At 40.2% G+C, this 25581-nt stretch overlaps 1 pseudogene across 1 annotated transcript; it reads left to right on the top strand.

Annotated features, from left to right (window-relative positions):
- Window positions 1-1601: 1601 nt before the first annotated feature.
- On the top strand, window positions 1602-4394 carry LOC308647765 (ENTH domain-containing protein 1-like; annotated as a pseudogene). Its single transcript has one exon. The product of its transcript is annotated as an ENTH domain-containing protein 1-like (transcript).
- The last annotated feature ends 21187 nt before the right edge of the window (window positions 4395-25581 follow it).

Here is a 25581-nt window from a genome sequence, read left to right as displayed (position 1 = left end):
CCACCATGCCCAGCACCCATTTCTCTCTCTTTCTTTCTTTCTTTCTTTCTTTCTTTCTTTCTTTCTTTCTTTCTTTCAGCTCAATTTGATTGTGTGCATGTGTGTGTGTGTGTGTGTGTGTGTGTGTGTGTGTGTGTGTTTACTGGAATTGAACCTAAGGCCTCACACATGTTAAGCGTGTGCTCTACCACTGAGCTACACTCCCACTTCCGCAGTTTGAATATTTTTACCAATTCTTTCTATTAGAAGTAGTTAATTAGTTGGATGGAAAGGCACATGCCTATAATCCCTGCTACTCTGGAGGTTGAGGCAGGAGGCCAGCCTGGGCAATTTAGTGAGACTATTCCAAAATAAAACTTTAAAAAATGGCGGTGGGGGGGGCTGAAATATAAATACTGCAAGATATCATTTTCATTCAGGGAGATTCAAGTCACTTAGATTTTTGTCTAAAATCTTCACACTTGACATTCCAGGATGCACATTTTTCTAGACCATTCTCCTCTTGGTTTCTTCAATTAAGTGAAAAACTACATGTTCCTCCTTCCTCATGTATTTTTGCTCACATATAGTATATTTCTTCTTTTCTTTTTCTTTTTCTTTTCTTTTCTTCTTCTTCTTTCTCTTTCATTACTGGGGATTGAACCCAGGGGCACTTTACCACTGAATTACATCCTCACTCAGCCCTTTTTATTATTATTATTTTTAGAGACAGGGTCTCACTAAGTTGCTGAGGCTGCCCTGGAACTGTCCTCCTGTCTTAGCCTCCTGAGTCGCTGGGATTCCAGGTGTGTGACACCACCCAACTCACTAGTGTATTTCTTGAGTTATTTTCATTTTGTTCCTTTACTTTTCTTTTGTACTGAGGATTGAGCCCAAGAGCACTTTACTACTGAGCGACATCCCCAGTCTTTTTTCTTTTTCTTAATTTTTAATTTTGAGTCAGGGTCTCACTAAGTTGCTGAGGGCCTCCTCCCTGAATTGCAGAGGCTGACCTGAAACTTGTGATTCTCCTCAGCCTCCAGAGTATCTGGGATTACAGGCTGCATCACTGTGCCTGGCAATTTCTTTCCTTGTGTGAAATATTTTCTGTTCTGTTTTTTTTTTTTGTTTTGTTTTGTTTTGTTTAAACTTGGGACCACCAAGTTATAAAGATATTTTTACCTGACAGTTGTACTGCAGGTGGACTGTCAAGTTGAGAAGAGCAAATTGATATTTGTTCTCAAAGTTAAATTAATCCTTGATAAAAACCACTTAATTTGGTTGTTTGCTTATTTTAGGACTCGTCCTTCACTACTATTTTATGCCTTCACCATTTTGGGTGACCTATTTCACCAGTAGGGCTGTTACTCTCCACAGCTAACAGTAAGTGCTTTTATAATGGAATAAATGTTTTTTTTACATAAAAGGAGCAGGGTTGGAGATACAGCTCAGTGGCAGATTGCTTGCCTAGCATGAACCAAGGGCCCTGGTTCAGAAAGAAAGAAAGAAAGAAAGAGAGAGAGGGAGGGAGGGAGGGAGGGAGGGAGGGGAAGGAAAGAGTTATTATTTTTTTTAATTTTAATATTTATTTTTTAGTTCTCGGCGGACACAACATCTTTGTATGTGGTGCTGAGGATCGAACCTGGGCCGCACGCATGCCAGGCGAGCGCGCTACCGCTTGAGCCACATCCCCAGCCCCAAGAAGGAGTTATTTTTAAAAATGTTACACTTGTTCCAAAAATTAAAATTAGCAAAATTCTGTTCATATGCAGACCCTCACAATACACTACACACACATAAAGCTGTCTTTCACGGGCAGCTGAGTCTTAACCTGGGTGCTGAGATTTGGGTGTGGTTTGTGTCCCCATCCTGTGTTGGAAGCTTGTTTCAGTGTGCTGATGGTAAGAGGTGGGCAAGTGGGAGGTCTTTAGGTCTTGCTTGAGGCACTGTCCTTGGGACACATTATGGTGATTTTCATAGGACCCCAAGCTAGTTCTCCCAAGAGAGTTATAAAAGAACAATCCTGGCAACTCCTGGGCCACTTGGTTTCCTGTTTCACTGTATGATCTCCTCTGTCTCAGGTGATACCATCTCTCATGAGGCCTTCACCAGAGCTGAGCAGATGCTGGTGCCAATCCCTTGAACTTCCAGAAACGTGATCTAAATAAACCTCTTTTTTTCTTTTCTTTTTTTTTTTTGGGGGGGGGAAACTGAGGCAGAAGGATCACAAGTTCAGCCCTTGTTCTTTTGTATTTTGAGATAAGATATCCCTAGCTTAGGGCCTCTGATAAGTTGCTGAGGGGTTCTCAAATTTGCAATCCTTCTTCTTCAGTCTCCCAAGTCTCTGGGATTACAGGTGTGGCCCACCACATCCAGCTAACCTCTTTATTTACAAAGTATCTGGCTTCAGGTATCTCATTTTAGTAATATAAATAGACTAATGGATAGGGAAGGATTCCAATTCCCCTGTTCCCTTGAAGTTTTACATGACCATGTGACTTATTTTGTCTAACAATATAAACAGAGGTGGCATGTGTCATATCGGGTAAGAAACTATAAACTGTCAGTGCATGTTATCCATCTTCCTTTCCCACTGTGGTGCCAACTGATGTGTGAAGCTCCTGTCAGTCTGTGTAAATAAATTTACTTAGTTTGGAGCTACTTAGATTTTAGAGCTGTTTGGTATTGAAGCATTACGACCTACACCAACTAAAGTGCAGTCATTGTTTTTCCAAGCACACAAATTCATGAGGGCTTGAGTTCCAAGTCAATTTCACCTTTGATGACCATCCACATTGTTTGTTTTTTGGTACCACAGATTGAACCCAGGGGCACTTAACCACTGAGTCATATCCCCACCCCTTTATTTTGAGACAGGTTCTCATTGAGTTGCTTAGGGCCTCACTAAATTTCTGAGGCTGGCTTTGAACTTGCAATCCTCTTGCCTCAGCCTCCAAAGCAACTGGGATTACAGGTACGTGCCACTGTGCCCGGCTTGGTTTTTGGTTTATTGAGGTGAGGTCTCACTGTGTTGCCCAGGCTGGTCTCAAGTGATCCTCCCACCTCAGCCTCCCTAGTAATATGCCAGCATACCTGGTTCATACCTGCTTTTTAACCTATTCGAAGAAAAGGTAATTAACCATGAGTGATCATGAACGATCGTTAGGCATCCAAAGGATGAAATTCAGATTAAAGTAAAATTCAGAGGGTTTGAATTTGAGCAGGGGGAAAAGGCCCTGGGCCATGGCTGGCACATTCCATTAGGAAATTGATACTTTATCGACATGGAGATTAATCATTTGTATTTGGGAGCAGCAGAGCTACCTGCCAAGAGTTTTATAAACCAGTAACATAAATTCCTGTTCCATTGCTCTCATGCCCCTTTTCACCTTCACACGTGTCCTACCTATGGCATTCAGGAAGCAAGTGAAAAGCTTCCTGAAAAATTACTCAGATGCTGAAATAAAAGTCAGGGAAGCAAGTTCTTATGATTCTTGGGGTCCCTCTAGTCCTCTGATGTTGAATACCAGTGATTTGACTTTCAACACAATTTCTCTCTCGGGGATTATGAATATGCTATGGCAGAGATTCCGTGACCATGGGAAGAACTGGTGCCATGTGTAAAAATCCCTTACCCTAGCAGATTATCTCATCAAGAATGGATCAAAGAAAGTTATTCATCATTGCAGAGAGGTGTTCTGTAATCTTCAAATATTAAAAGACTTTCAACACATAGATGAAGCTGGAAAAGATCAAGGTTATCATATCTGGGAAAACTCTAAGCAAATCATAATATTGCTAATGGATGTACAGATAGATACTGTATAAAGAGGGAAGTGGCATGGCAGACTAGACTATGTACCTCCTACTACATGACATTTCCTAAAGGATTACCTGGTACAGGTAATTCACCAACAGCATGTTCATCTGCCCTACAACAATAATTCCAGCACCAGCTTTTTAAGGTGGCAAGACTACATAGCAAAAAAAAAAAAAAAAAAAAAAAAAGCAGGATTAAAATAAGAGCAGCATCAAGACATGCAGTTAGTTACCTGCTGGCACTGTGTTGTCCCAGGAGATTCTACTACTCAAGATACCTGCTTGGAAATCAACAGAAGACTCGATACTATTTTATGATGAGGATCCAAAGCCACTTTTGCCAACAGTACCTCCTTCCATTATTTCTTCAACTACTTGGTTGTCAGAAGGACAAGCAGAAGTTTCCAATCTCTGGGATGCAGATGCTATACCAACTCACTCAGGGGGAGAAAAAAAATCTCTGCAGACAAATTTCCAACTATCTCTGAGGGAACATCTTCCTTTTCTACGTTATTCATGTCACCTCCTGATTCCGGCCCTCCAGAGAATTCGGTTCATTGCTTACCCCCAACCTTGACTGGATCTTCCTTTTGGTCTTTGTTCCACCAGCCATCACCTTCGGCCTCCCTTAAACATAAAGATGTGACAGCCAAGGTTCCTAGCCATTTTGCTCCCAGTGGTCCATTGTTTTCTGATGAAGAGAAAAATGAACAACCTCAATCTACTGGAAATGCTTCCAGATAACTCTGATTCTGCTAAAAACAAGGCAAGTCATATTTTCAGCAGTAATTGGATAGAGTGTTCCACTAAAATGTAGACCACTTTTCTAGTTTTCAGCCAACCAGAGGCTTGCCTAGGGAACTTGAAGCAAACAATTCCATTAAAATGCTTCTAGCTGAGGTAAAAAGTACAGTAGACCTCACCAGATCTGAGCATGGAGTCATCAGTAGCCATCCCATGACCATGAATGGGAGTGGTCTGCAAACCAACAAATCTTTGCAGAACCCTTAGTCTTCTGAGGGAAGTTCACGTCAAATCTAATAATCTCAACTGAAATTTTGATAGAACTTGATGGTTCCACCTCTCAAAGACTTACCGTAGCATTTTCTAGATTCCCATTACCATGGGCAAAAAGTCATTGAAGGATATGGAAAAGAGGCCCCAAGGAAACTTCCTTCCTGTTACCCTACCTGTCCTTCCACCCCAGCCCCCAAACTCCTTTCATGACCTGGCCCTGCCCACCAAAAGGGCCCATTGAAAGTAACTAACTCCTCCATGACCTGGCTCTGCTAAGGCCCTATAAAATCCAGACCCTGTGGTGGCCCACTGCCATTTTCCCCCCAAAGGTGTGTCCCTCTGGTGCTGAATAAAAAAGCATTGCTGGTCCATGGGGTTGGCCTCCATTTTTCTTTTTCTTTTTGTATTCTCTTTCATGTACTTTCATTTGGGTAAATTAGGTGAACAGATGAGAATAAACAAGTCTTTAAAATTACTAACTCACAAGTTTTTCTAGGTGGTCAGACAACAGAATGTTAATTTCTATAAAATGTCTAGAATGTAATATCATTGCTTCTAGGATTTTTTCTTTAACAGGAAAGAGATGGCTAGTACTGTTAACTACACTTGCTGATATCCTGGTTATTACAGTTAAAAATAAGTAAGTTAGATTTAACATAAATGGGATTAATCATAAATGTGCTTGTTAGAGACATCTGATTAATTTACAAAGTTAAAGTACTAACTGCTAAATATATATAAATAAGTACTCTTGACTTCTTGAATTCCATAGGGTAATATACTTAAACATTATGTGTTTTTTCATAAATTGTTAAATGGAAAATGGTTTAAGATTGCTTTGTCTGTGTCTTCACTGAAAACAAGCTTACTAAGATTAAAGTTCTAACAGGTGTAATTCTATGTGCTAAGAGTCTAAAAGTTTTAGCTGTGTTTCAGTTAAAGTTCTGTAAATGATATAAAAGTATTTCATCTTATTAAAGCAGAATAATAAGAAGGTTCTATAGAGAAATATATTTTGGTATGAAAAGTTAAAGGAAAAAAAATGTTCGGGTGAGAAACTCTTTGTGTGGTAAAGTTGTAGAATGCCTAACCAAGTTACAAAAGGGTTCGTGAAAGGTAAATTTCAAAAGTGTGTGTAACTAAATTGGTCATGTATATAATTAGCATAATCAATTAAAGCTATTCAAGGATTTTCCCTAAGGTCAAATATTAATGCACTGGTATAAACTAAGTTTAATATGTTAGAGAAATTGGTCTTAAAGGAATTTAGGGTTTATACAACTCTGAGGTTAAACAACAACTGTTATTTTGGAGTATTACACTACATTACAGTGTCTAAATTTTTCTTTAAAAGCTAAACTTGGTTAATACAAAAACATCAATGTAATTGTGGTGCTGTTACCATCTTCTTTGTATATTAAATGTGTTCAGATCTTCCAGGTAAACAAGTCTTTTAAGTAGGTGGTTTATAAGAGCATTTTATCAAGCTAAAGTTGTCTGTAATGGTAATTTTAGACTTATAAAATTAACAAATTTTATTTGTGATTTATTTATATCATTTAATGTTCTGTAACTGGATCTGTTATCAATAAGATATATGTAAAATTTTATGTTACTTTTTACACTGAGGTAGAAATTTAAATGTGTTTTTAAAAGATAATGAGAGTCTGATCTGTTTAAAGGTCATTATTGTGAAACATAAAAACATTTTGCCACTTTCCCACAAAAGGAATTAAAAAGCTCTCTTAGCTTTTGTTTGATTCATGTTTCAGATGTAAGACTATATTGTGTTAGCTAACATTCATATAGACTCAGGAAACAATGTATATAAACTTTATACAATGGCATTTAAGAAAGAGGCAAAGATCAGCTTCAGAAATAAAACATTTTACTTTAGATTTGCCAAGAGCCCTACCTCACCTGAGTTAAGACTCTGCCTCTTGCCTTACTCCATATTAAGATAATTTAAAAGTAGGCTAGATTAATCTCATTTGAAGTTATGTTTAAAGGATAAATTTTTTGTTATAAAGATTACTGTGATCTCAAATAAATAAAATAAAGATCCATCAACAACTAAAGAATATTAAAAGAAGAAGAAGGAGGAGGAGGAGGAGAAAAAAGGGCTGGGATTGTGGCTCAATGGTAGTACACTTGGCTTGGCATGCGTGAGGCTCAGGTTTCGATTCTCAGCACCACATACAAATAAATAAAATAAAGGTCCATCAACAACTAAAAAATATTTAAAAAAAGATTGCTGTGATCTCAAAATAAACAGGAGATGTAATGTATAACTAAGGTTTAAGATTATAAAAATTATGTTTCTTAGTTCATAGTTATCATACAAAGTCAATGTGTTTTTACTCTTGTTAATTTCATTTTGTATTCTCCTTATAAACTTTAACTGTTGTCTGTTAGTGCCTTAAAGAAGTACAACTTTCACTATAACAACCTGAGCTAATTGGAAATAGTAGGCCATCAAATATAGGCAGACAGGATGTAACCCCAACTTCCAGTACTAATAGTGACCCCCATTACATGGAAGGTATGGAGGACTGTAAAGTTATAGACATGAAAGTCAAAATCCAGTACTTTTACTTTAAGACTGATGAAACTGGCTTGCTGGATGTCTAAGACCAAGGCTTAGAGATTGAAGTTTAAGGAAGTAAAAGAGCTGAGAAAGAAAATAGCCAATATTTGACTTTTGCCCTCTGAGTCAGCTTGAACCCAGGAAACAAGGAAACTTCACTAAGGGGTTGCAACTCTGGGTCACATGACCTCCTGATCAAGGGGATCCATGAACCCCGAAGAACAGAAAGCCATCCAGTACACATGCTGCAAAAAAGAAGAGGGTCATTGGAGAAGGGAGACATCCCTGATGCTTCCAAGGAAAGCCACGTGGTCAAGGAGACCTGACCCATCCTGGAAGATGGCACTAAAAGAGCTAAGAGGCTTCTTAAGTTCTCCAAGAGTGACCCCCTTAGGGAACTCAGCTGACTCTTAACAATAGATTGGAACAAGATCAATTTCACCAGCTTAGTCCTGAACACCTAACAAAAACAGTTATAACCAAAGTACAGCCATAACTGGGCATTAAAAAAAAAAAGAGGGGCGAGGCTGTAGATCAGTGGTAAAGTGCTTGCCTCGCATGTGTAAGGCACTGGGTTCGATCCTCAGCACCACATGAAAAGAAATAGATACTGTGTGTTCATCTACAACTAAATAAATATTTGTTTTTTAAAAAAAGATACTAGTGGGCTGGGGATGTGGCTCAAGTGGTAGCGCGCTCGCCTGGCATGCATGCGGCCCGGGTTCGATCCTCAGCACCACATACCAACAAAGATGTTGTGTCCGCTGAGAACTAAAAAATAAATAAATAAATATTAAAAAAAAAAAAAAAGATACTAGTTCTTTTAGTTGAGCTTAAGATGTACAGTTGTGTTAGCCCCACAGCCCTGGGTGTCCCCCAAATTCTGAGGCATTTTTCTCTTTGCAAGGCTCATGTTTACCCCTGCCTACCAAAAATTGGACTGGCCTCTGACCTTGATCTTCCTGACTCCTCAAATTGACATTTTACCTAACAACCAAAAGTTTTCCTATCCCAATAACAGCACACACCAGACACAAGAGAGCCCTTTGTTTATTCTTTTACTCATAGGACTTGAGATATCTGCCAGGATTGGCACAGGAGTAGCAGGATTGGGAACCTCTCCTCACTGCTATAAAAATAGTCGGTAAAGGTTATTAAAGATATCCAAAATCTCACCAATTCAGTACTGACTTTATAAAATCAATTGGATTCCCGGTGTCTGTCATCCTGCAAAATTTTGGGGGCCTAGATCTCCTAACTGCAGAACAAGGTGCCCTCTACCTCTTCCTCAGGGAAGAATGTTGGATTCATGTCAATCAATCAGGACTGGTTAGGGATAAATAAATACTACAGGACCAGTTGGAACAGCAGAGATGAGAATTAGCCCATTCCTAAAATGGTGAACTTCTGGCTTCTCCCTCTTTAACTCTTCTAATAATCATTTTTTCTTTCTTTTTTAAGAGAGAGAGAGAGAGAGAGAGAGAATTTTTTAATATTTATTTTTTAGTTCTCGGCGGACACAACATCTTTGTTGGTATGTGGTGCTGAGGATCGAACCCGGGTCGCACGCATGCCAGGCGAGCGCGCTACCGCTTGAGCCACATCCCCAGCCCCATTTTTTCTTGTAATAACTTTTCCCCCCTGCTTTGTTAACTTTATACAGAAGCAACTTCTTGACAAGGTGACCCATCTAGCCCAGGACACTTCCCAAGAGCATGCAAAAGCCATTCTCCTCCTTCATTCACAACGTGACTCTCCTGAGCCCCATAAGGAAGGAATGACCCACAGTGATGTCAAAGTTCCCTCCGTCTATAATCCCTCAAGCCACAACCAAAAATTGGAATGGCCTCTTATAGGAGCCTAAAGTAACTCTGACCTCCTTATCCTCTTCTAGATCTCTGAGAGGGGATCCCCTACTCCACCCCTTCTCAGCAGGAAATAGCCAGATATGATGATGTCACCTCAACTCATTATACAGTCTGGAATGAAGGATATGGAAAATAGGCCCCAAGGAAATTACCTTCCTGTTACTCTACCTGCCCCCCACCCGCAGCCCCAAAACTCCTCCCATGACCTGGCTCTGCTAAGGCCCTATAAAACCCAGACCCTGTGGTGGCCCACCACCATTTTCTACCCAAAGATGTGCCCCTCTGATGCTTAATAAAGCATTGCTGGCCCATGATGTCTGCCTCCATTTTCTTTTTCTTTTTGTATTCTTTCATGTGCTTTTAGTAATGATTTAATTTTTCCTTTTGGGGTTTATTAACTAGTATCTTTGAAACCAATACATTCATTTAGGTGATTTATTTCTTCAAGAAAAAAAATAAAGTAAAATCCAAACTTTGAGTCCTTCACAGAAGAGGACTTTCTTGCTCATTTCCCCACAGATAGACTCTGAAATGAGGATTAGTGTGGCTCCTGGTGAGGAGAAAAATGGTGGAAATTAGGAGAGGGACAAAGGATATTATGAAACCCACCCAGGTGGTTGGGGACATGGCTCAGTGGTTGACCACTTGCCTCACATGTGGGTTTTTGTTTTGTTTTGTTTTGTTTTGGCCTGGTTTCTCTGAACCTCCTCCTCCAAATCCTGAAGGGAGGATCTTGAGTAGGGTATGACTGCCAGAATAGGGTATCATAAATAGGAACGAAGGGGCAAAAAGAGCAGGGCCATTTATTTGTGCTTTCTAATAGGAAGGACTGGTGGACTGAAGACTAATAAGACTTAAATAATTGAGTAGGTGAATCTGAATATAGGCCTTTTCACATATTCCTGTTAAATATGATTTTCCATGTGCAGTCTTCCATTCCTGCTCATGGAGATTGCTGCAAAGTCTGATGGTACCATCCAGTGTAATAACTATTCCTTCAAGCTTTGAGTCTTTTTATAGTTTAATAAACATTTCTTCCATGTTTTAATTCAACATGTTTATTCACTGATAAACATGTTGAATAGGACATGTTTAGGGTTAAAGACAGACCCCTATAGGAAACTTTTTAAAAAGAGTATGGAAGACTCCTTTAGCAAAATATATACACAATTTCTTCATTATATACATGAGGGTATTTCAAATTCAGTCTAGCATACAAGGGAATTAGAATTTGACTTGTACCAGGAGGATATTATATAAGGTTATGGGCTTCTCTCTGGCTTCCTATCTTATCATATGATCTCTCCCTTTCTCATACATTCCTGCCACTTTGATGCTATCTACTACAAGGCCATCACCAGAGGCCAAACCAATGGTGCTGCCCAATCTTGGACGTTCAGCCTCCAAAGCTGTGAGCTCAATAACCTGTTTTCTTCCACATAAATACAGTTATCTCATACTAGACAGAGGTGCCATAAACATACACTGGAGAAAAGATTGCCTCTTCAACAAATGGTGCTGGGAAAACTGGAAATCCACACGTAGCAAAATGAAATTAGACCCCTATCTCTTACCCTGCACAAAACTCAACTCAAACTGGGTCAAAGACCTAGGCATTAGACCAGAGACCCTGTACCTACTAGAAGAAAAAGTAGGCCCAAATCTCTATCATGTCACTTTACAAACCAAATTCCTCAACAAGTCTCCTAAAGCTCAAGAAGCAATATCAAGCATCAATAAATGGGGTGGAATCAAACTAAAAAGCTTTTTCTTAGCAAAGGAAACAATCAAGGATGTGAAGAGAGAACCTGCAGAATGGGAGAAAATCTTTGCCACACGCACCTCAGAGAGAGCATCAATCTCCAGGATATATAAGGAACTCAAAAACTTTAACACCAAACAACAACAACAACAATAACAAAAACTCTCAATAAATGGACAAAGGAACTGAACAGACACTTCACAGAAGAAGAAATACAATTGGTCAACAAATATATGAAAAAAGGTTCAACATCTCTAGAAATTAAAGAAATGCAAATTACAAGTACACTGAGATTTCATCTCACTCCAGTTAGAATGGCAATTATCAAGAATACAAGTAACTGGGGCTGGGGTTGTGGCTCAGTGGTAGAGTGCTTGCCTAGTGCATGCAAGGCCCTGGGTTCAATCCTCAGCACCACATAAAAATACATAAATAAAATAAAGGTATTGTGTCCAGCTGAAAAACCAGCCTCTACCTCAGAGCAAAGACTGTCCAAGGAAGGGCATGACCTTTGTCCTTGGAAAAACCCACAGAGCACTCCTAGGCACATACCCACCCTGCTGAGTTGTTTATCTACAAATAACAGGAAAGATCTGCTGCACCAGGTGTCCCTGACTCAGTCAGGCTAGGTGAGGACCCATAGCAACCCCCTAGCAACCACCAATCATCATGAGACAGGGAATATACCTGGGATGCCAGTTGACCCTCCCAGTAGTTTATGGTGCTTGATAACATGTTGGGAAACCATGTAGTTCTGCACGTACACTCCTCGTGGCCTAAACCAATCAGTTCAAAGGAATTTCCCTCTTGTACTAACCAATCACCCCTACTCAACCTGTTTCCGCCAGTGAATGTGCTAATCATGTTTTAGAGTTGTTTTATGAATTTCCCGCGGTTTGTGATGATTTGCTAAGAGATGCTATAATGTATGTGAAGTCCCTGCCTTCCCCAAAGAGTGTATAAAACTGCTACAAACCCTGGGCTTGGGGCCTCTCAGTGTCACCAGTTGCTGTGTGCATGGAGGACCGAGCTAGCTCACAATAAACAAACTCTTTGCTGCTTACATCGATCTTGGTCTCTGGTGGTCTTTTGGGGGTCCCGAATTCGAGCATAACATAGATACAACTAAAAAATAAATATTAAAAAAAAAGAATTCAAATAACAATAAATGTTGGTGAGAATGTGGGGGAAAAGGCACACTCATACATTGCTGGTGGGATTGAAAATTGATGCAACCACTCTGGAAAGAAGTATGGAGATTCCTCAGAAGACTTGGAATGGAACCACCCTTTGACCTAGTTATCCCACACCTCAGCATATACCCAAAGAACTTAAATTCAGCATACTATAGCGAGAGGACCACATCAATGTTTATAGCAGCTCAATTCACAATAGCTGAGTTATAGAACCAACCTAGGTGCCCTTCAACAGATGAATGGATAAAGAAAATGTGATACACACACACACACACACACACACACACACACACACTGGAATAATACTTAGCCATAAAGAAGAATGAAATTATGGCATTTGCTAGTAAATGGATAGAACTGATGACTATCATGCTAACTGAAATAAGCCAATTCCAAAAAACCAAAGGCCAAATGTTCTGGAAGGAAATAGAAGTTCACTGGATTAGACAAAGGGGAATTAATGGAAGGGAGGGGTGTGAGAATAAGAAAAACAGTAGAATGAATCTGCCATAACTTTCCTGTGTTCATATATGAATACACCACCAGTTTAACTCCACATTGTGTACAGTCACAAAAATGGGAAGTTATACCCTATGTATGTTTGGTATGTCAAAATACATTCTACTGTCATATAGAACTAAAAAGAACAAATTTTTAAAACATTTTTAAATATCTATTTTCTTTACAAAGTGTCAAGCCTTATGTCTTGTTCCAGCAAAAGAAAATAGACTAATATGGTAGAAGGTTTTAAGCCAGAACAAAATATATCCTAATAGTATTACATAAAGCCACCCTATATAAATGAAGGCAGGAAAACAGGTCGTGATGTTTTCTCCAGGCTTTAGTTGACAATGCCCTGAGTGAAGACAGTGCTTATAGGAATAGAGAGGACGGCAGAGAGTTGAGGGCTATTTCAAAGAGAGACGAGACAAGATATAATGACAGAATAACTTTTCACCTTCTGTTCTTAGATTCTAGGGGTAAAATTAAAATTCTTCACTAGGCACAGTGGTGCATTCCTGAGCCCAGTGACTTGGAAGGCTGGGGCAGGAGGATCATAAAGTCAAGGCCAGCCTTATCAATTTAGCGAGACCTGGTTCCAAATTAAAACATAAAAAGGACTGCAGATGTAGCTCCGTCTTAAAGCACCCCTGGGTTCAATCTCGGGTACTGAAACAAGAGTTCCAGGAGAAACCAGCTTCTCTCTTCTGCTTGTGGGGTGAGGGGTAGGAGTGGAGGTGGAGTGTCCGCATGAGTTGCAGGCTTCTACAGCAGAGAAAACCCATTTCAGTGTTAGCACATAATCACAACAGAGGGCTGCCTGCTGGCATTAGCTCTGAGAGTTGCAGCCATGCCAGATTCTTCTCCACTACTACCTACTAGCACTCTGCAGCTCTCAAAGGTGGGCCAGACCCCAGCTGTCTGCCAGTGACTTCTTTTCAGGTTCTTGTCTCACACATTTAAAGAATGAAATCCATGGACAAGGAAGAGGAAAATAGTAGGATTTATTCAAGGGAGAAGAAAAGAGACAGATCTCCCACAGAGGGGAAAGGGGACCTGACAGGGCAATTGCTATTTAAGTGTATTAGTTTATGAGTTTACAGCTACTGGATAGGGGTGCTGATTGAAATTTATGTTAAATGGCCATTGATTGAAATTTATGTTAATCAGGTCTTGGAAAAGTACCAGGGTTATTGGAAAAAAATTATGCTAAACAGGTCTTGGAAAAGTGTTAAGGCTATTAGTTAGTCCTTAAGTCTTAGCCTATGTTTAGGTCTGTCTTACCTCCCTTTTAGCACAGCTCTGGGACAAAGGAGTTGTCTGAAATGTTTGAAATGTTTCTACAGGTTCACTTCGTGAAGTGGTCTTTACATTAAAAAAAAAGAGAGAGAGAGAGAGAGAGAGAGAGAGAATCCTAAAGGAGTTCTAAAGTAACACTGTTTGAAGTCAAGTTCCTTAGAAGTAGAACCTGAGACAGGGATTCAGATGCACATGATTTTGGTGGGGTACAGCTCCTGGGAGAAGGTAGGCTGGGTGGGACAAAGGTAGAAACTGAGCAAAGATGTGATTTTCATCTGGAATCTAGTCTTAGCATGATCCCACAGTGAACTTAGGAGCAGGAATAGCACCACAGTGTCAGTCTCACCCTGAGGCAAGAGGACCAGCCTGGGTAGCATAGAGCCAGGGAGCCTTGGTTACAGACTGCTGAAGAATGGTTAACCTCCAAGGCAAGGTACCCCAGGTTAGCCAAGATCCATTCTCTGGAGAAGGCAGAAGTTGTGAGTCATTGTAGCAACCAACACTCACAGCAGCTGGGAGAGCATGTACCAGGTAGAAGGGGATGAATTGTGTCCCCCTGAAAGTTCATATGTTGAAGCTCAAACCCCAGCATCTCAGAATTGCGACTCGATTGAGATGTAGGAACTATAACAAAGAGTGAATTAAAATGGGGCCATTAAAATGGAGTAGGGTGGCCCCCTACTCCAATCTGACTGGTCTTCATATAAGGAGAGGAAACCAGGACACACAGAGAGACAGCAAGGTGTGCACACACAGAGGAAGGACTCTGTGAGGACACAGAGAGAAGATGGTCCTCTGCAAACCCAGGAGAGAGGCCTCAGAAGAAACCAATCCTACTGAAACCTTAATCTTGAACTTCCAGCTTCCAGAATGGTGAAAAAATAAGCTTGTTATTTAAGCTACCTACCCAGACTGTGGTATTTTGTTACAACATCCCTGGTGAACTTAGCTAGAAGGTACACAAGATCTAGAAGGCATCACTATATCTTCATGGAGGCCCTTCACCCAAACCAGCTCTCCTTTGCTTCACCATACCTCTCACGCTCTGCTCATTTAAATCTGTCTTGGCTCTTTCTTCATCGGGACCTACAGTACCAATTATAAGAACCAGCTAATTTCCTGGATGGAATACCAGCTGCCTGCCCTGGACAGAAGCCAACCAGCTTTCCCAACTTCCATCAGCAGTTTTGACATCTCAGTGGAAACAGTGCAACCGCCTAGAGGTTTATGATCCTTCAGCAATAAATCATCAGGTAATTGCATGTGTTGCTGTATTTCAGCTCTTAACCTACCATAGATAACCAGTTCTAATGACCGAGGGGATTTGCGTGGCCTTGTCTTGTCGACAAAGAGCTTAAGAATTATTTCCATGATGGAGAAAACTGTGTCATATGCATTTATGAATATGTCAAAATGAACCCTGTTATTATATATAACTACAAGGTACTAAAAAAATTGTTTCCATGATGTCCATGGAAGGACAGAGCAATCAGAAAGGAGGGAGTCCAAATTGGCTAGACTTTCTGAGAAGAGATTTTAATTTATACGACAATCATTAAAGTTAATATTTACTGATGGCAAAATTTCCTTCCAATGCTAGATTTTCTTTTTCCTGTTGTAAAAAAAGACTTTGTTAATCTAGTTTCCATTAACAATGGTAATTCTTCAACCTTCTGATTTGCTGAAACAATGAGTTTCCAAATGATAGACTCACAGTCTGGTAAGTTTATGTATGTATTCATTTATTTTAGTTTGCACGATTAAGGGAGAACTTTGGCTTTTTCTCTGGATGAAATCGGGAGCTGTTGTTGAGAATATTAGTTTAGTTTAGTCACGCTGCTATAACACTGCATTGAAGCTTATTCTCTCACCATTCTGGAGTCCAAGATTGAGGTATCAACAAGGTTGGTTTGTTCTGAGACCTCTCTCTTTGGCTTAATTTTTGTTTTTATTACTGGGGATTGAACCCAGGGATGCTTTACCACTGAGCCACATCCCCAGCCCTTTTCTTTCTTTCTTTCTTTCTTTCTTTCTTTCTTTCTTTCTTTCTTTCTTTCTTTCTTTCTTTCTTTCCTTTTCTTTCTTTCTTTTTTTTAAGACAGGGTCTCTGCTGAGGCTGGCCTTGAACTTGCAATCTTCCTGCCTCAACCTCCTAAATCCTGGGATTATAGGTATATGCTGTGCCTGGCTCTCCTTGGCTTATGGATGGTCACTTTCTCCCTTGTCTTCCCACCTTAAATGTCTGTGTCCAATTTTCTTTTCCTTATAAATACACCAGTCATATGGTATTAGGCCTCCACCCTAATAACCTCATTTTAAATTAATTGTCTTTTTGAAGACTCTAACTCCAAATATAGTCACATTGTGAGGTACTGGGAGTTAGAACTTTAATATGTGTATTTGGAGGATATAATTCAGTAGACAGAAGAGAGACTGTAAAGTCTTACCTGGCATTTTTTAAAGAGTCAGTCTGGCTGTAGAAAATGGATAGGGGAAGAAAGGGCCCTATCAGGAGATAGATGACTGCAATCATCCAAGGCGTAGGGTGATTGAGGGAATAACAGTGGAGATTGTGAGAGGACATTGGATTCTGAATATATTTTGAAGATAGAATTGAGATGATTTGCCAATTGACTGAATGTGATAATGACAATGTGAGAGAAAGAACTTCAACAGTCTTTCAGAAGGCTGTGAGAGGGTGAGTTTGTATGTCTGGTCAGATACCTAAAGACATCCCACCTCAGTATTTTTCAAACTTAGATGGCAAGAATTACTCAGATATTGCAGGGTATTATGGCTCCTGCCTGTAATCCCAGGAACTTGAGAGGCTGAGGCAGGAGGATGGCAAATTTGAGTCTAGCCTGGGCAATAGTGAGACCCTGCCTTAAAATATATAAAAAGGGCTGAAGATGCAGCTAGTGGTAGAGCACAAATGGGTGTAGGTTATACCCCAGTACAACATATAAAAACATTACTTAGATAGTAAAATTAAAGACTTTGAAATCACCCTGTACCTGGTGTACAGAAACTAGTAATGAAGTAGCTGGGTATGGTGGTGCACACCTGTAATCCCAGTGACTTGAGAGGCTGAGGCAGGAGGATTCGAGGTCAGCCTCAGCAATTTAGCAAGAGCCTCAGAATTTATCAAGACCCTGTCTCAAAATAAAACATAAAAAGGACTGGGGATGTAGCTCAGTGGTAAAGTGCCCTGGGGTTAAATTCTCAGAAACCCCTATCTCTCAAAAAAGTAGTAAAGAGGAAAAAATAACTAGGACTAAGGAAAAATAAAAGTGGAAAAAGGATATTTAGGAGACAGAATGGGCCTAACCAAAAATGGCCTACCACAAGAAACTACATTTGTATTACCCAGGTCTTCTGCTTGCAACTCAAACAGCTTGAACAAGGAAAGGACAGAAATAGATGCCCATTACCTTGATCTGATCATTATAAATGGTAACATGTTTTGAAATGTCATATTGTACCCCATAAATATGTATAGTTTTCTATGTATCCATTAAAAATAAAAATGTATTCAAGATGAAAAGAGTAGAATTTTTTATAAGGATGTGGGTACATCTTTACAATACAGAAATGGAAAAATGCAGTTAGGTTGTTGGACAGAGTGGAACCAAAATTGGACAAGTCAGAAATTCAGACAACAGTCCCTCTGTCTCTGTGTCTTTGCCTTTCTTTGTATTCTTGCTTTCTTCTGATCCTCCTCTTTTGATCCTTCTCTTCCTCTTTCTCCCTCACTTTTTCTCTCTGTAAAATGGCTTCTTCTGTTTCTCCAGCTTTTTTTTTTTTTTTTGTACCCAAGGATGGAGCCCAGAGACGTTCTACTACTGAGCCACAATCCCCAACACCTTTTTATTTATTTTTTTTTAATTTTGAGACACGCTTTCACTAAGTTGTTTAGGGCCCCACTAAGTTGCTGAGGCTGGTCTTAAACTTGTGATTCTCCTACTTCAGGCTCCACTAGGATTATAGACGGACATCACCATGTCGAGCTTCCCAGCTTTTTGGCAGAAAATGGTTACCAGCAGTGTATTGGAGTTGGCTCTTAGCAACTCTTTTTATAGTGCTGGGGATGGAGCCCAATGGCTTGGACAAATAAGGCTAGTGTACCACTGAGCTACATCCCCAGCCCTTTTAATTTTTTATTTTGAGACAAGGTCTTGCTAAATTGTTGGGGCTGGCCCCAACTTGCAATCCTCCTGTCTCAGCCACTGAAGTTACTGGGATTACAGGTGTGACCTGGCCACAGCTCCTAATTTTTTTTTTTTTTTATTTTTTTTTTTTGGTACCAGGGATTGAACTCAGGGGCATTCGACCACTGAGCCACATCCCCAGCCCTATTTTGTATTTTATTTAGAGACAGGGTCTCACTGAGTTGCTTAGTGTCTTGCCATTGCTGAGACTGGCTTTGAACTCCCTATCCTCCTTCCTCAGCCTCCAGAGCCCCTGGGATTACAGGCATGTGCCACCATGCCCAGTAGCCCCTAAATTTTGATGAAGTTCAATTTGCTTATTTTTTCTTTTGCTGCCTGTGGTTTTGGTGTCATATCCAAGAAAGAATTGCCACAACTAATGTGAAATTTTCCCTATGTTTTCTTCTAAGAGTTTTGTAGTTGTGACTCTTACATTTGGAGAGTTCTTGGATCCACTTGGACTTAATTTTTATATATGGTGATAGATAAGGGTTCCACCTTCATTTTTTTTCACACATGGATACCCAGTTTTCTCAACATCAAATGTCGAAAAGACAGTCCCTCCCCACTAAATGTTCTTCAGAACTTCATCAAAAGTCATTTATCATATATGCAAGGGTTTGTTTCTGGGCTGTCAGAGATATATGTCTACTTTCAGGCCAATACCACACTGTTTTAATTATGGTAGATTTGTGATAAGCTTTTGAAATCAGAAAATGTTAAGTCCTTCAACTTTATTCATTTTGTATTTTCTTTCTTTCTTTTCTTTTTTTTTGGTACCAAGGATTGAACTCAGGGGCACTGGACCACTGAGTCACATCCCAGCCCTATTTTATATTTCATTTAGAGACAGGGTCTCACTGAATTGCTTAGCATCTCACTTTTGCTGAGGCTGGCTTTGAACTCGTGATCCTCCTGCCTCAGCCTCCTGAGTCGCTGGGATAACTTTATTCATTTTCAGTATTAACAATTTTAAGCCTTTCAGCCCAGGCACCTGGGCTGTCTATACATTTATTTATGTCTTTTTAAATTTCTTTCAGCAATATCTTATAATTTTTATCGTACACATCTTTCACCTCCTTGGTTAGGTTAATTCCTAATTATTTTATTCCTTTTATGCTATTATAAATAGAATTGGTTTTTAAATTTCTTTTTCAGATTCTTGTTTGTTATTATATAAAAACAAGTGTAATGTGCACAACTGTAACCCCAGTGACTCTTAGAGGCTGAGGCTGGAGGATCACAAGTTCAAAGCCAGTCTCATTAATTTAGGCCTCAGCAATTTAGCAAGGCCCGTTCTTAAAAAAAAAAAAAAAAAGGGCGGGGGCTGGGGATGTTGCTCAGTGGTAGAGCACCCCTGGGATCCATCCCCAGTACTGCAAAATAAATAAATAAAATGATAACATAATTTTAGGCATTGATTTTTGTGTCCTGTTGCTTTGCATCTGGCTGATGATATGATCTTATGAAATCTTGAAAACTATCAAGATTTCACACTCACAAAAATACTGTTAGAATTAATAAATTCTGGGGGCTGGGGATGTGGCTCAAGCGGTAGCGCGCTCGCCTGGCATGCGTGCGGCCCGGGTTCGATCCTCAGCACCACATACAAAACAAAGATATTGTGTCCACCGAAAACTAAAAAATAAATATTAAAAATTCTCTCTCTCTCTCTCTTAAAAAAAAAAGAATTAATAAATTCTGGCTAGGTGCAGTGACATACACCCATAATCCCAGCGGCTCTGGAGGCTGAGGCAGGAACATCTCAAGTTCAAAGCCAGCCTCAGCAACAGTGAGGTGCCAAGCAACTCAGTGAGATCCTGTCTCTAAATAAATGCAAAATAGAGGATGTGGCTCAGTGGTTGAGTGTCCCTGGGGTTCAATCCGCAGTGTGTGTGTGTGTGTGTGTGTGTGTGTGTATGTGTGTGTGTGTGTGTATATATATATATATATATATATATATATATATATATATATATATAGTCTTGAACCCTATCAATGTGTACTTTTATTTTTGCAGTGCTGGGTTCAAACTCAGTTCATGTTTGGTAGACAAGGCTTCTACTGCTGGGCTACATTCCCAGCCCAATATGTATATATAAAATACAAAATTTTAGGGTTGGGGATGTGGCTCAAGCGGTAATGGGCTCGCCTGGCATTTACCACATAAAGATAAAATAAAGATATTGTGTCCACTGAAAACTAAAAAAAATAAATATTAAAAAATTCTCTCTCTCCTCTCTCTCTCTCTCTCTCTTAAAAAAAAAAGAACCTAAAATACAAAATTTTAAAATAAATTTTTTTCAATGTTTAAAAACAGATTGTATCATCTGTAAATGAATAATTTTCCTTTTTCTTTTCCAACTCCAAAGACATTTATTTATTTATTTATTTATTGATTGCACTTTTTGGGCCTTAGTTTCTTTGGCTAGGAATTCCAGTACTGGGTTGAATAGAAATGGTGAAAGCAGGCACCCTTGTCTTGTTCCTGATCTTAGAGGAAAAACTTTCCATCTTTCACCATTGAGTAGGATGTTCACTGTGGCGTTTTCATAAACAGCTTTTATGATGCTGTGGTAGTTGCCTTCTATCACTGGTTTGGTGAGTGTATTTGTCATGAAAGGGTGTTAAATTTCATCAAGTGCTTTTTCTGCATTAAGATGATCATGTTGCTTTTATTTTTTATTCCGTTAACGTGATGTATAACACTGATGGATTCCAGGTCTGATTTTTTTTTTAGATATATTTTAAAAAATTTTTTTTTAATATTTATTTTTTAGTTTTTCGGTAGACACAACATCTTTGTTTGTATGTGGTGCTGAGGATCGAACCCGGGCCGCACGCATGCCAGACGAGTGCGCTACCGCTTGAGCCACATCCCCAACCCCTCCAGGTCTGATTTTAAAGCATTCCTCCCTCTTCCCATATTCATAGTTTTAGGACTCTTATTCTCAATGTGTTTAGGAAAGAGGCAAAATATTAGGATTTCCAAACTATAAAACCAAGTTTAGGATAAAATGTATATATGTGTGTGTGTGTGTGTGTATTTTTTTCTTTTAATTGGGGACCGAAGCCAGAGGCGCTTAACCACTGAGCCACATCCCCAGCCCTTTTTATTTTTTATTTAGAGACAGAGTCTCACTAAATTGCTTAGGGCCTCACTAAACTGCTGAGGCTCCTTGAACTTGCAATCTTCTTGTCTCAGCCTCCTGAGCCTCTGGACTACAGGTGTGCACCACCATACCTGTCTGGTGCCCTCTTTTCAATAATTTTATATTGTGGACCCTAATTATTCCTTAGTAGGAGAAGGATTCTTACATTGTTGGCATTTGTACTAGGGAACTAAATTAATTATTTTCAGTATTTTTTATTGGCACATTAAAGTCATAAAGAAGAGGTTTGTTGTTTGGGGACTGAATTCTTTTTTGGGCAGGGGCAGGAGGAGCTGAATTCTTTGGAGACACCAAAGGAGAATTTTTCCAGGAATGTCTCCTGGGAAGTGGCCTCCTGCAAAGAGGGAGCTAGAAAGTGGGTGAGGTGAGTCAATGAGAACTTTTCCTCTATCTGGACACAGTTATGGAAACTAATTTACTCCTGAACCTTGGTAGGATTTGCAGCTTGGAAGGTAAGATGAGGAATGGTTTTGTCAAACATGAGATAAAAAACTTCCAACAAGAGGGTCCTTCAAGTTGGGTGTGGTGGCAAATGCTTGTAATCTCAGCTACTTGAGAGGCTGAGGTAGGAGGATCTCTCACTTAAGAGTAGCCTCAGGAATTTAGTGAGATCTTGTCTCAAATAAATTCTAGGAAAAAGGAGCTGGGGCTATAGCTCAGTGGCAGAGCACTCTCCTAGTATGCAGAAGACCCTGGGCTCAATCCTTGGTACTAAAGAAAAATAAAAGTGTGCATGTGGGTGTCTTCCCAAATGGCCCAATGGAAATTTGGAAAGGAATATTTCATCAAATCCAGAATTTATCTGTGTGAAACGAAAGTCTCCCTAAGGCAGTAGTAGTTTTCGTTCCATGTACAATGGAACCAATGGAATCACCTGGGGGGCTTCAGAAACACCTGGTCTCCTTCCCCAGAGATTCTGAAATTAGTGATCTGCAGTACAGCCCGAGCACCATCCACAGGTGCTTCCAATGTGTCTCGAAGGATGAGTAATGGAGACCGAGAATTTACCTGGACCAGGTCCCATTCCACATATTTTACCACCTTTAAACCTCACATGCATCTTATGAAACAAGCCCAGTTTTTGCCTTCATATAGAGAAGCTACTGAAGCACAAAGAGGTTAAGTGATTTCCAAGGACACACAGTTTGTGAGAGGCAGAGTCTCTAATGTGAACTCCAGAGCTCATGCCCCTTATCACAATTCTGTGCTGCTAAGAATTGCATGCCAGACCCTTAAGCAGTCCCAAGATGCCTCCCCAAGTTCCCCAGGGAAACAAAGGTGGCCTCAAAAGTCAGGAGCACCTCCACCCAACTAGAGTGGTCTAGGCACCAAGGATGGAGTTGATGGACACAAGAGGGAATCCAGGAGTCTCTTTTAAGCTCCTGAAACAACTCTTCCATGGATGGACCCTCCCTGGCACAATGTGACCACCAAACCCTGACTGAGCTGATTCCAAGAGACCCCAGATCATACCTTCTGGCTCCTCTCCAGCCTCTTTTGAGTCTCAGTAGTTTGTCACCCCTTCATCTGAACAACACATGGACATCATAATATGCAGTTCCTTGCATGAGACTTGAGGGCTTGGAGATGTCAACACCATACCCGCAAGCCTCAGACAATCAAATGTGATTGTTTGGGTCTATGGTCCTGTGGCAAACAGAAGCAGTTATTTCCCCAGGCTCCTAGGGATGTGAGAATCTTTCAAGGCCATTCTTTACCCCAGCCAAATAGTCCTAGGGAGCCAAAGAGAAACTGGAAATAAAAACGTCTCTGTCCTTCACCCCATTCCCAGTCTATGTGAAAATAAATCCTAAAAGAAATAGGGGTTAGGGGTTGGGGTTGTGGCTCAGCAGTAGAGAGCTCGCCTAGCACAGGAGAGGCCCTGGGTTCAATCCCCAACACCACATAAAAATAAATAAATAAAGATATTGTGTCCAACTATAACTAAAAAATAAATATTTTTTAAAAATGAAGTAGTTGTGTCTGCCCACAACTAAAAAATAAATATTAAAAAAAATAAAGAAAAAGGAGTTAGTATATATAACTTTAATGCACCACTAAAAAATGGGGGTTGAAAATGATGATGAAAGTCTACATTAAAAATGTGAGTTTAGAAAATAATAACCTTTATTTAAAAAATGAACTCAGAAAATTTAATAAATATATGTAAATTTTATCTCTTAATGCATAATAAATTACCTCCAAATTTAGCAACTTAACACTACAATAAACGTTTCTGTGAGTGGGCTAGGAATTTGGGGATGGGTTATCTTGGCATTTCTGCCTTGTCTCTCAGGAGGGTACAGTCAAAACAGCAGCTGTGGCAGGGGACAGCCATCACCTGGAAACTTAATGGGCTGTGAGAATACACTTCTGAGATGGCTTACTCCCACGGCTGTTGGCAGAAGGCCTCAGTTCCCCAGGACATAGCATCTGGCTTCCTTCAAAATGAGTAATTCAAGGCTCGGGGGTGTAGCTCCGTGGTAGAGCTTGGCTAGCATGTGCAAGGCCCTGGGTTAAATCCTTAGCACCTAAAGAAAAAAAAAAAAAAGTGGTCCAAAAACAGAAGCCATCTACCATCTTTTCTGCAACATCCTATTTATTTTACCAGCCACTTTCCTCACATTCAATAGGAAAGAGACCTGCACAATGACTGGAACACCAGGAGGTGAGGATCATTGGGAGCCATCTTGGAGATTCAATCCCTAGTCAGCGTTTTGTTGCTATGACCAAAATACCTGACAAGAATAACTCAGAGGAGAAAGACTCAATGTTAGAGCTCTCAGCCATGGTTGGCTGACTCCACTGCAGAAACATGAAGGCAGAAGACCATGGCAGAGAAAATTGCTCAGCTCATGGCAACAGGGAAGGGAAGAAGGGGAAGGGGTGGGAAGAAGATAAACCCTTCCAATGCACACCCCCATGACCCACCTCCCATTCAGCTAGGTCCCACCGCGCATTCAGCCATCAATGGATTAATCCACCGATGAGGTCAGAGTCTTCACCATCTAATCACTTTCCAAAAGCCCCACCTCTGAGCACATGAGACTTTAGGGGACATTCCATACTCAAAACAAAACACAGCTAACTTATCTGCAGTGCTTATTTGAGCAGGACCCTGTCTTAGTGTAGCAACACATTTCATTTTTCTTATAACCCTGTGAGGTAGGTATTATTTGACACGTGAAGAATCTAAAGCACAGAGAAGTTCAGCTACTAATCCAATCCCCATGAACAGGATTGGAGGCACATTTTGAAATCAAAGAACCAGGTGCCAAAGTCCTGCTGTCAACTAGAATGGCATTCCTGGTTGGTCATTCCTCAATGAGGCATTATTAGTGACAATGAAAGCAATGAGGATTAGACTGGCACAGTCCCAGCTCCTTGGGAGGCAGAGGCAGGAGAATTGCAAGTTTGAGACCAGTCTCCGCAACTTAGCAGAAGTCTGTGTCAAAATAAAAAGGGCTGGGATGTAGCTCGGTGATACAGTGCCCCTGAGTTCAATCTGGGTTCGGTACTGCTAAATGAATAAATAAATAAAACAATAAGGATTAAATCAAAAGAGTTAGAAATAGAATAAGGAAAACAGAAATAGAGCAAGGAAAAAGAAAAGAGAAGAAAATTGAGCAAGAAAGAAGGGCTGGGAAGGTAGTGAATGAAAATAAAAAGATACTGGTGACAATTTATGTGGAAGGCATAGAAGGCAAGGGGTGAGTTGGGGGAAGCAAGATAAGACTGTATCTTAAAATCCTCCAAAAGTTAGATTAGGAATTTAAAAAAGAACAATGAAGGTCAAGCACACAGCTAAAGCACAATGAACAAAGGTTTGCAAAGGCTGAAAAGATAAAAACTGGAATCTAAACCTACCATGATGAAAAGTTAAGAATAAAAAGATAGGAAGGAGGTTAAAAAGGATAGCAAGCTTAAAAAAAAAATCCCACTAGAGGCAGCTGGGGAGAGACTGAAAGAAGGTTTTTAGGACACACCAAGCTTCTAGCATGTCCTAAAATAGGCAGGAAAGCTGCAGGCGCCCTCAGCATCTGCACCCTCCTCTGTCTGTGCCTCATAACCACTCTTCCGGGCTGGGCCCCTCACTTCCACTTCATGAGGCCTGGGACAGAGTTTTATAGAACGCTGCCTCGCAAAGTGGGGCTCTGGAACCAACAGCATCC

This window comes from Spermophilus citellus (assembly GCF_964194105.1).
Source record: "Spermophilus citellus genome assembly, chromosome: 4".
Lineage (NCBI taxonomy): Eukaryota > Metazoa > Chordata > Mammalia > Rodentia > Sciuridae > Spermophilus > Spermophilus citellus.
The sequence above is the reverse complement of the archived record's forward strand: the minus strand, read 5'-3'. Positions and strand labels throughout refer to the sequence as shown.